The sequence below is a fragment of the Hibiscus syriacus genome, unplaced genomic scaffold (assembly GCF_006381635.1).
Source record: "Hibiscus syriacus cultivar Baekdansim isolate YM2019G1 unplaced genomic scaffold, ASM638163v2 tig00113123_pilon, whole genome shotgun sequence".
Classification (NCBI taxonomy): Eukaryota; Viridiplantae; Streptophyta; class Magnoliopsida; order Malvales; family Malvaceae; genus Hibiscus; species Hibiscus syriacus.
In genome coordinates, this window is record NW_024063443.1 from 788,155 (window position 1) to 798,325 (window position 10,171).

A 10,171-nucleotide genomic window follows, 5' to 3' on the forward strand; every position below is an offset into this window, starting at 1 on the left:
TTAATTAAAGGATTTCAGCTTTAATTTTAAACAATGGTTTAATTACTCCCTTGATCCTCTTAACTTTAGTCGCAAACTAAAATTTCCCTTTTTATCCACTATTGGGCTCAATTCAAGCTCAATTTCTCTAAATCTTGGGTCAAGATTTCCTACAAGCCATGGGTTTTATTCAAAACTCAATATGAAATAACCCAAAACTCCTAACTCGGGATTCAGGGCATTATACATGTACTTAGATGGATGAATAAAACCGCACATGTTTAGCCAGGATCGAAAAATCTAAGGAGGCACCACCAATAGTTGAAATGACAGCTCTCCAGGACAAACGGTGGGTTGATCACCAGACAGATCAAGTCTTGCTTTTACATGTCGACCCGAGAATCCTTTACCCTTCCTCCGGTGCTCTTTTTCGATGCTCTCAGGGCTGGCACTGAGCTTAGGCGTGGAGTGCGACCGCCTAGGGCCCAGGTTTGGAGGGGGGCCATTCTTCTCAATCTGCTAGTCTGCTACTACTTTAAAAAAATTATTCTTACCTACTACAAAGTTGAATGACGGGATACAACAACCCACAACAAGGAAAATAAACTTCCTCAATTAATGCTTGCTAGCTGTCATGCATATTTAAAAAATAAAAAAATTTAAACATTACTTTTTGACCTTTGAATCACAATTACATCAGATTCTCAAAAACTTTTAACGCTTCATCTCCTTATTCTTGCGACCTTCATTAGTTTAGTCCACCATAATTGATTCTCCAAAGCTCAAGTTTCAAGTTTACAACATTCTAATTATTAATCATAGTATTAAACACCATTAAATTTTTCTTATTCTTTTCAAATTCCTAGTTTTTCCAATCAATATGGTGGCAACAAGAATAAAATTCCCTAATATAAATAGAGAAAGAATGGATTCATCAACCATAAATAATCAAATCATCATCTATCAAATATTAGAATCATATATTCAATCAATTAATTCCTTATTTATTATTCTAATTTTTCCAACTCGCGGTCTTGCAGAGGGCAATTGGCGATTGCGAACTGGCCTAATTGAGAAATTAGAAGGTATGTTTGTTTCTCCATCCTCTTTCCTATTTTAATTATTAAAACATAACTTATAATTTATAATTATAATAATATTCTTGATTTAAAAAATTCTACAAATCTACAATTATGTCTAATAATTCTGTAAATTTCTTTAATGTATAGTAATTATGTATTTCTGTATATGTTTTGTCTATGGTACAAATTGAAATTCTCAAATTCTGTACAAACTTACAATTATAAATTATAAATTTTAAAGTAATTATCACATGCCTATTTTGTACAGTAGATTTTTTGAGAAAAAAATGTATACAGTAGTTATTTAGACTCTTATTTGATGTTTTTATTTTGGTGTTCATGTTATAACTATTAATATTTATGTCAACAGTGTCAATTATCAAATTGGGAATTTGAGATTTTATCTTACTCCAATGGGTTACAATTCTAAGTGAAGAATCCAGGTGCAATTGTTCTTTTCTTATACTTATTTATTAGAATTGGTTTGTGTTTGACTCTTTGATGAGATGTTGCTAAAAAACATTTATCTGAAAGTGAAAAAAGAAAAAAAGGAAGTGAGAGGAGGAGTTAAAGAAGTCACAAAAAGGTTCTCTTGATAAATTTGTATTTAAAAAGGCTGATTCTCATGAAACTTTGAATCAATCAACTGAAAATTTGCATACTGAAAATCCTGGAAATTCTGAAAATGTGAATGATGAAGTGAATGATCCAATTGAGATTAATGATGTGCCAATTGATGAAAATGTTGAAAATTTAGGCATTGGTGAAGAAACACTTCCTCATTTGAATATATATGATCCTATAAATTGGGATAATCTTGACAATAATGCGAGGGATATATTAGTTGAAAAAGGGCCCATAAGAGAAATGGATCTTGAATTTCCCGTTGATAAATATTATAGACATTTCTCATATGCATGTTATTATAGAAAATTGAGCAATGGTGAGACTAGTGATAGAAAATGGTTAGTTTATTCCAAAAATGTTGACAAAGTATATTGTTTTTGTTGCAAGTTGTTCAAATCAATTAGTAATGTAAGTTTGTTAGCAAATGATGCTTAAGTGATTGGAAAATATTAGCCAAAGGCTTAAACAAATTGAAAATAGTGTTGAACATATGACTAATATGAATACTTGGAATGAATTGAGAGAAGGATTGGATAAAAATCAAACAATCGATAAAAATTTGCAAGAAGAGATTATGAAAGAGAAAGAGCGTTGGAGACAAGTGTTACAAAGAATATTCTCAGTTGTGAAATGTCTTGCTAAATATAATCTTGCATTTCGAGGATCCAATGAAAAACTATATCAAGATAACAATGGTAATTTTCTGGGATTGATTGAAATGATTGTAGAGTTTGATGTGATTATTCAGGATCGTGAAATTCATTATAATTATCTTGGACATAAAATTCAAAATGAGTTCATTTCCTTTTTGTCTCAAAGTGTGAGCAATTCTATAATTAAGATCATTAAAGAGGCTAAATACTTTTCCATAATTCTTGATTGTACGCCTGATGTGAGCCATCAAGAACAAATGACCCTTATAGTTCGATGTGTTAATATATTAAATAACAAAGTTAAAATTGAGGAGTTCTTTTTGGAGTTTCTAAAAGTGGATGATACATCTGGATTAGGACTCTTTAATGGACTACAAAATGTTTTGAAGTCTCTTGATCTTAATGTTGATGATGTGAGGGGACAAGGTTATGATAACGGTTCTAATATGAAAGGAAAGCACCAAGGTGTTCAAAAACGATTTCTTGAAATTAATCCAAAAGCATTATACATGTCTTGTGATTGTCATAGTCTAAATCTCACTCTTGGTGTTATGGCACATTCTTGTGTTAAAGCTATTTCTTTTCTTTGGAGTTGTTCAACGCATATATGCATTGTTTTCGGGTTCTACAAAGAGATGGAAAATTTTACTTGATAATGTTCCTGGATTAACTGTGAAATATTTATCAAATACTCGATGGGAGAGTCGAATTAAAAGTGTCAAAGCTATTAGATTTCAATGTCCCCAAATAAGATTGGCTTTGTGTGAATTATATGAATCTTGTAAAATGATGCAAAGTAAAAAAGTGAAGCTCAAAGTTTGGTGAATGCACTCTCAAGTTTTGAGTTTTTGCTTGGTGTTGTGATTTGGTATGACATTTTATTTGTTGTTAATATGGTAAGCAAGAAATTACAATCTAAGTATATGTGCATTGATATACTACCATAAGGCAATTAGAAGGTGTGATGTCCTACTTTGAAAAATATAGAGACGAAGGCTTTACAGCTAGTATGAATGTAGCTAAAAGTCTTGCATTTGAAATTGATGTGGAGCCTATCTTTCCCACAAAACGTTGTGTGATTAGGAATAAATTTTTGGAGAGAATAATGAGGATAACGAAGTTGAATCACCTGAAGAGTCATTTAGAGTCAATTATTTTTTTGTTGTGGTAGATATGGCAATTACTTCTTTGAAGAATAGATTTGAGCAATTGAAGACATTTGAAAGTATTTTTGGATTTTTATATGATTCAAATAAGTTAAAGTCATTAGATGATAATGAGTTGAAAGAATGTTGTGCTCATTTTTATTCTACCTTTTCTCATGGCAATTCATCGGATGTTGACTTAGATGATCTTTTCTCTAAATTGAAAATCTTACAAATGGCTTTGCCGACAGAATTGTTATCCGCCACTGAAATTCTTAAGTTTGTCAAATCTGCATATTGTTATCCGAATGCTTCAATTGCATATAGGATTTTATTAATTGCGCATGTGACCATAGCTTCGGCCGAAAGAAGTTTCTCAAAGCTTAAATTAATAAAAACGTAATTGAGGTCATTAATGTCACAAGAAAGATTGAATGATTTAGCAACGTTAGCTATTGAGAAGGAGATGATAGGAAACATTGATGTTGATGTTATTATCAATGACTTTACATCTCAAAATGCTAGAAGAAACCGTTTCTTATGAGAATTTGTGTATGTTTTTTTGTAGGTGAGGTCAATTTTCAATTAAGAGAAACGATTCTAAGAGATTATTGAAGACATAATAGGAGTAAATTGAGTGAAAAATTGTGTGTCTCTTTATATATTTGGTAAAATAATGTTGGTTAATGTAATAGAATCTACTCGTATAATTTTTAATAAAAAAATTTGTTTGCCGTTTACCGAAATTTATTCTTAAAATTTAAGTTACTTTTTTAAGGGCCTTTATCTCTTATTTTGCCTAGGGTCCTTAAAATGTCAGGACCGGCCCTAGATGCTCTGTCTTCCTGAGTGGGTTTTGTTTATCTGATGACATTTTAATGGTTCTGCTTTATTTGGTTGTTTTCGTTATTTTTCATAACTTTATTATTTTTCTGTACTTGCTTTTGTATTGTTAGTTTCAGTTTCAGTAAAATATCAGCTAACTGTTAAAAAAAACGTTTTATTGATTGAACATTGGATGAGTGCCTACCATTTTGGTATGCTACAAATATCAGAAATATCATTGGTAACAGCAGGAGTCTGCAATGAATTTTAGCGTGTAGCCATCTAGTGTGTGCCACACCACAATTTCATCTCCTTCGCCATCTAATACAAGCCATCGACTGATACAAAACCAGTAATTCCCCCCCCCCCTTTTTTCCCAACCTATACTTTGATCTAACAACATAGACAATATATATTAACAAATTAGATGCAATGGCAACGACATTTTTAAGAATACAATTCAAATTTGAACTTTAAAACGGAAATCATAAATTTTAAATATAAATAATAAAATGAATATATTTCCATGTGAAAATTAATAAATTTAGCTTACAACTTTGGACGAATTTTTTATAATATCGGGAGTGAAGATTCAAGATGATCTCATTGCAATAAAATATGAGGGAAAGGTAAAGAATATTGCAATGTGATGGTAGCTAATTTAACTTCACTTCATAATCACAATAATTTAATAATTAAAGTTGACTAAAATTATGGTAGGTAGCCATTGTCCATCTGACACCATTTCGTATAAGATAAGGAAATTAAGTATGTGGGTATTATTTTATTCTACTTAAGAACAATGTCAACTTAGTCTACACATTAGATATTAAGAATTATTTTTTTCATAATAATTGAGAATTGTTTTAATTTAACTAATTTTTACCTACATGTAATATGTAAGAGTTTATTGCACTGAAATTACGACTTTTATTTAAAAATGATCCTCGTTTTTTAAAATATTTTAATTTCATCTTAAAACTATGATCCTCATTCTAACGTGGTTCATTTACTTTTGAATATTCTAATTTCACCTAATTATGAACACTCACTCTAACTAATCTTTAGACTTTTGAATATTTTAATTTCATAACAATTTTATTAATAAGGGACATGATTGACATATATTAATTTATAGACAAAAATTATTGTATTCCAAAGTTTTATAAATTCAATTTTTTTTAATTATTTCATACCATCATCCTTTATAAATAACATACAGCAACATATTTTTGTCATAATCCTTGTAATAAATAAATGATGGGGTCTCAATCTTTCAAACGAAAGCAGCTTCATTTGATTGATTCACAAACTAAAATATAGCATGTACTAAATATATGGCTCGAAATTAATCACCCACAACAATATTAGATTAAATATTAATCAACTTGTTAATTATATTATTACTCTATGATGAAGAGGATGTCAAAATTGTCGGTCCAATAATGTTTGTTAATTAATTAACAAAACTGAAACTTCTCAAATCATTGAGGACAAAAGAATCAGTTCATCACCTCAATATTGTTTATAATGCGCGATTTATTAAAATTGAATGTTTGGTGAATATATTTAGTTTAAGTTTAGAAAAATAAAATTTGTGTTATTATTACATTGATTTATGTATTATCATTAACATAAAATTTATAATAAAAATGTTGAATTAGAATAATAATGAGTTTATTAATTTTAGATGTTGCCATACTTATGTTGTAGGTGAATAATGAACAAAGACTGTATATGAAAATTCATTAGTTTTGTGTTTGATTTTTATTATTAATTATTTTATTTAAATACTATATAAATGTATAAAAAATAAATATATCATATTAAATAATATTTCAATCATTTAGTTGATCGATATCAAGGTTATGACATCAAAATGGCTCACTTATTTAAAAATATTATTCAATAAAGTCAAAGGAATCCGAGTACATAACAAAATAACACACAATGCCAAGTTCAATATATTTTAACATTGTCTGCTAAATTTTAAGAAAAAATAATTGACGTTTTTAATTATTGGGTTGGTTTCAATCGACGAACGTAAGAAATAAAAAAGGAAATGAAGTTTTTGGTCATGTTGCTTAAAAGCCATTGAGAAACTAGAGCTTGCATTTTATTCATATTTGTTCTCTTCCATCTTCAAGTCTTTAAGCTCCAACTTTGCCTTTGAAAGTTGAGGAAAATGACGACTACCGTTCTAAAGCACTTGTTGAAGAGTTTTTGCACCAATTCACCTTGGACATACGCTGCGCTTTGGAAGCTTAGGCACTTGAGCCCCATGTAAGTTTCATCTCTTGTACCTTATCCGTAAACATGAATACACACGGTATTTTATGTGGGGAGGTACAAACTTAAGAAGTTATACTTAAAATATACGAGGATTTGAAATTTACCTATGTTGATTTTCAGGGGGTTGACCTGGGAGGATGAGGATTATGTTTATCCAATATCAACAGAGATTCTCCCATCAAAGTTTGAAATGAGCATCGATGACTGTTATTTTTCAGGGTACCAAATTGGCCTACTGGTGCCAAATATGTTGAATCTTAAGTATGCATGGGGAGAGGGGTAAAATCTTCTGATACAATAAGATTTTTCAGATGCTTAAATAGCCACCTGTAACTTTGGATCTCTCTGTTTTTCAGGGTTGTTGGTATAGTGGCATGTACTGGGAAGCATTGCTGGGTTTCTTTTGACGATATTTTTGCCGGCGAAGCTAACTCGAATTCGTTTACACAGGTGAGTTTCTACTAATGACAACTGATACACCTAGATGGATATATTGAGCTATTCGATGTACATGCTTCCATGTGTACACCGTACGCACGTTTGCATGTCTTCGATTGGTGCAGAATCGATGATAATGTTAATTATTTCCGATGCTACCGCAGAGTATTGTACTGGTACCTGTGCTTCCACATGGAGTTCTTCAACTTGGTTCACTGGAGATGGTATGTATTTGGTCTAAATTTTTCTTATGGATTATAGTAGAATTGCAGATGCTTTGTGAAAATGCAGTATCCATAGTGCATCGATTAATGGTGCCTAGTAATGGATCTTATGTTCTTCCGTTTATTTCTCCACACATCAACAGGTCAATGAAGATTTGTCCATTCTTGCATATATAAAAGATAGATTTGCCTACATTCATGAGCACTATCCTCCATTGCTAATGTCAAGATTTTCGGAGAAGTTAGAAGAGTCTTCGAGCGCATCAGTTAATCCACTGAACTCTGAAGATTCAAATGCTGTTGACAGGGTCAAGCTAGGTAAATTGTTTAGTATTCAGAATGCGTTTAAGGTGTCTGGAATGGATCTGCCTGAAATTCTTGAAAGTGAGAGCAAAAATAATAGTGTCCCACCAGTTAGCCTTAGTGAAGTGTCATCACCACTAAGCCAATCTATAAGTTCCAGCCAGTTAGCAACGCAGGAGACCATACTATATGGCTTGTCTCGTCTTAAGGACGAATCGCAAGTGTTTCCTCTGGCACCTCCTTTCGGATACTACTATGCTGAAGATGCTGGTTTCCTTAGCTTCGACGATGATTGCGAATTGCACAAAGCACTTGGACCGGCTTTTCCAAGAGAGAGCAGCGAGTACTTGTGGGAGTCGTCTCTTTTAAGTGAGAAGGTATTAGGTGATCTCTTCGATGTAAACGAATCCCCATTGTCGCTAAAGTAGGTGATGCAGAGTATTTGTTGCAAGCTGTAGTAGGCCAAGTATACGATATCGCTAATATATCTGATCATGTCATGACATCAACCAGACAACTTACTTCTCGACCTCAAAGTGTAAAGGACGATCCTACTCCATCGAGCAGACTTACATCTACGGCATATGTTGGTGTAGTTGATTCTAGTCCTAAAATGACAGCCTCTTCCGAGAGTACAATAAGCATGTTAACTGATAATGAGGAACCAGAAAAAGGTTGCGATTACACGCGTTCCAGGAAAGGACAAAAGCATTCCAGCGTCGCTAAAAGAAAGGCTAGAGCTGGTGATAAGCCACGGACGAGGCCCAGGGATAGACAGTTGATCCATGATCGGCTTAAGGAGCTGCGAGAACTTGTCCCAAATGGTGCAAAGGTCAGTACTTCCTCAAATGAGTATCCGTTTGCCTTCTAATATATTGCTCCCAATATTTAATCAAAATATAACCAATGTTCTTGTTGTACAAGTTCAGTATAGCATTGATGCTCTCTTGGATCAAACCGCTAACCACATGCTGTATTTGAGAAGTGTGACGAACCGAGCTGAGAAATTGAGGCAATGGGTGCACCGAGAGGTATGTGAAGACCATGTCATGTTAGAAAGATGTGTTTCTGCCTGACTTAAGGCATTCAAAACTACAAATCTGCAGGTGACTGCTCGGAAAAATGCGAGGTCATCCGAAATGAAAAATGGTTACCAAAACCGAACGAGCTGTGGTTTCGAGATTAGAGATGAACTGAAAGTATGTCCCATAGTTGTGGAATATCTTGCACACCAAGGCCACTTGCTTATAGAGGTTCATTCTCCGTAATATAAACAAGAGATTACATGTTATGCTAGATTTCTGATTAACAGTCTGCATTCGTTGCAGATGCTTTGCGACGAGCATGGTCTGTTTCTAGAGATCGCCCAGGTGATCCGAAGTTTTAATTTAACGATCACGAAAGGTGTGATGGAGAGATGTTCGAACGATACATGGGCGCATTTCATCGTCGAGGTATCCAATAGCTTTTCGAATTCCGAGCATGTGTCGAGGCCATATCGGTATTTACAGTATAACGTTTCTGATACTTGATTAACACTGTGTGGCAGGGTTCTAAGGATTTCAATAGACTGCATATTTTCTGGCCCCTGATGCAGCTCTTACAGCGTCAAAGGAATGGTATTCTGCACAAGGCTTTATAACAAAACATGGACGTATTGTTCAGGATTTTATGTTAGCCGCCTTCCTTTCTAACAAGTTTTGAAACCCCAAAATACCTGAAAACCGAATGTTAGTTGATTGTTGGGTGAAAAACTGTTGAAATTAGTTTGTACGGTTATCAGTTCAGTTGGGGGGCTGTTATGTAATTGCTGTTGATCTGTTTGAAATTAGTATCAGACTATATATAGCAGAGCAGGCCGTGTATTGTACTTGAAAAATACTAAAGAATCGATCCTACTCGAAAGAATTTTTACTTACGAAGTGGGGAAATAAAGTATAATCCTATGACATGTTTCAAATAAAAACATAAATGAAACGCACGATAAAATCATTTTATGTTAAATACATGTTTTTATCCAAAAATTAAATTTCAAGTCCGATATAATTTCTCTAAATTCATATCAAATAAAATGACAAATAAATATATAATATTTAAATCGAATTTGAATAAAGGACAAAACCGACTCGATACGGACAAAACCAATCTCCACCCTAAACTTGTATAAACCGGAACTTGAAATAAATACAACCATTTACCACTAAAGTAATAACTTAGTTTGGACGGAAAATTCTACGATACATGTCATGTATCGAAATATATCATTAATTTTGAAGGTAAAATTTTTAAATGATCATTAAATTATACTAAAATACTCTTTTTGAACATTAAACTTTAAAAGTTACATAATATCTCATTCAATCAATAAAAAAAAATATCTCATTCAACCCTCAATTATAAACTAAATTTCATTTTGATATTTTTTAATATTTTCTAAATAAATAAATATATATATATATATATATATATATATAAATTCATGATTAATTTTTAAAATTATAAAAGTATTTTTTTTAAATTATAACTTTATAATTAATCTTTTAATTCATAAAATTATAATTGTTTTAAAAAAAATATGAATTTATAATTTAAAAAATTATAAT

At 32.0% G+C, this 10,171-nt stretch overlaps 2 pseudogenes; both read left to right on the forward strand.

Annotated features, from left to right (window-relative positions):
• Window positions 1-366: 366 nt before the first annotated feature.
• LOC120185379 lies at window positions 367-2,994 on the forward strand (annotated as a pseudogene).
• A 3,452-nt stretch (window positions 2,995-6,446) lies between these two features.
• LOC120185419 lies at window positions 6,447-9,370 on the forward strand (annotated as a pseudogene).
• The last annotated feature ends 801 nt before the right edge of the window (window positions 9,371-10,171 follow it).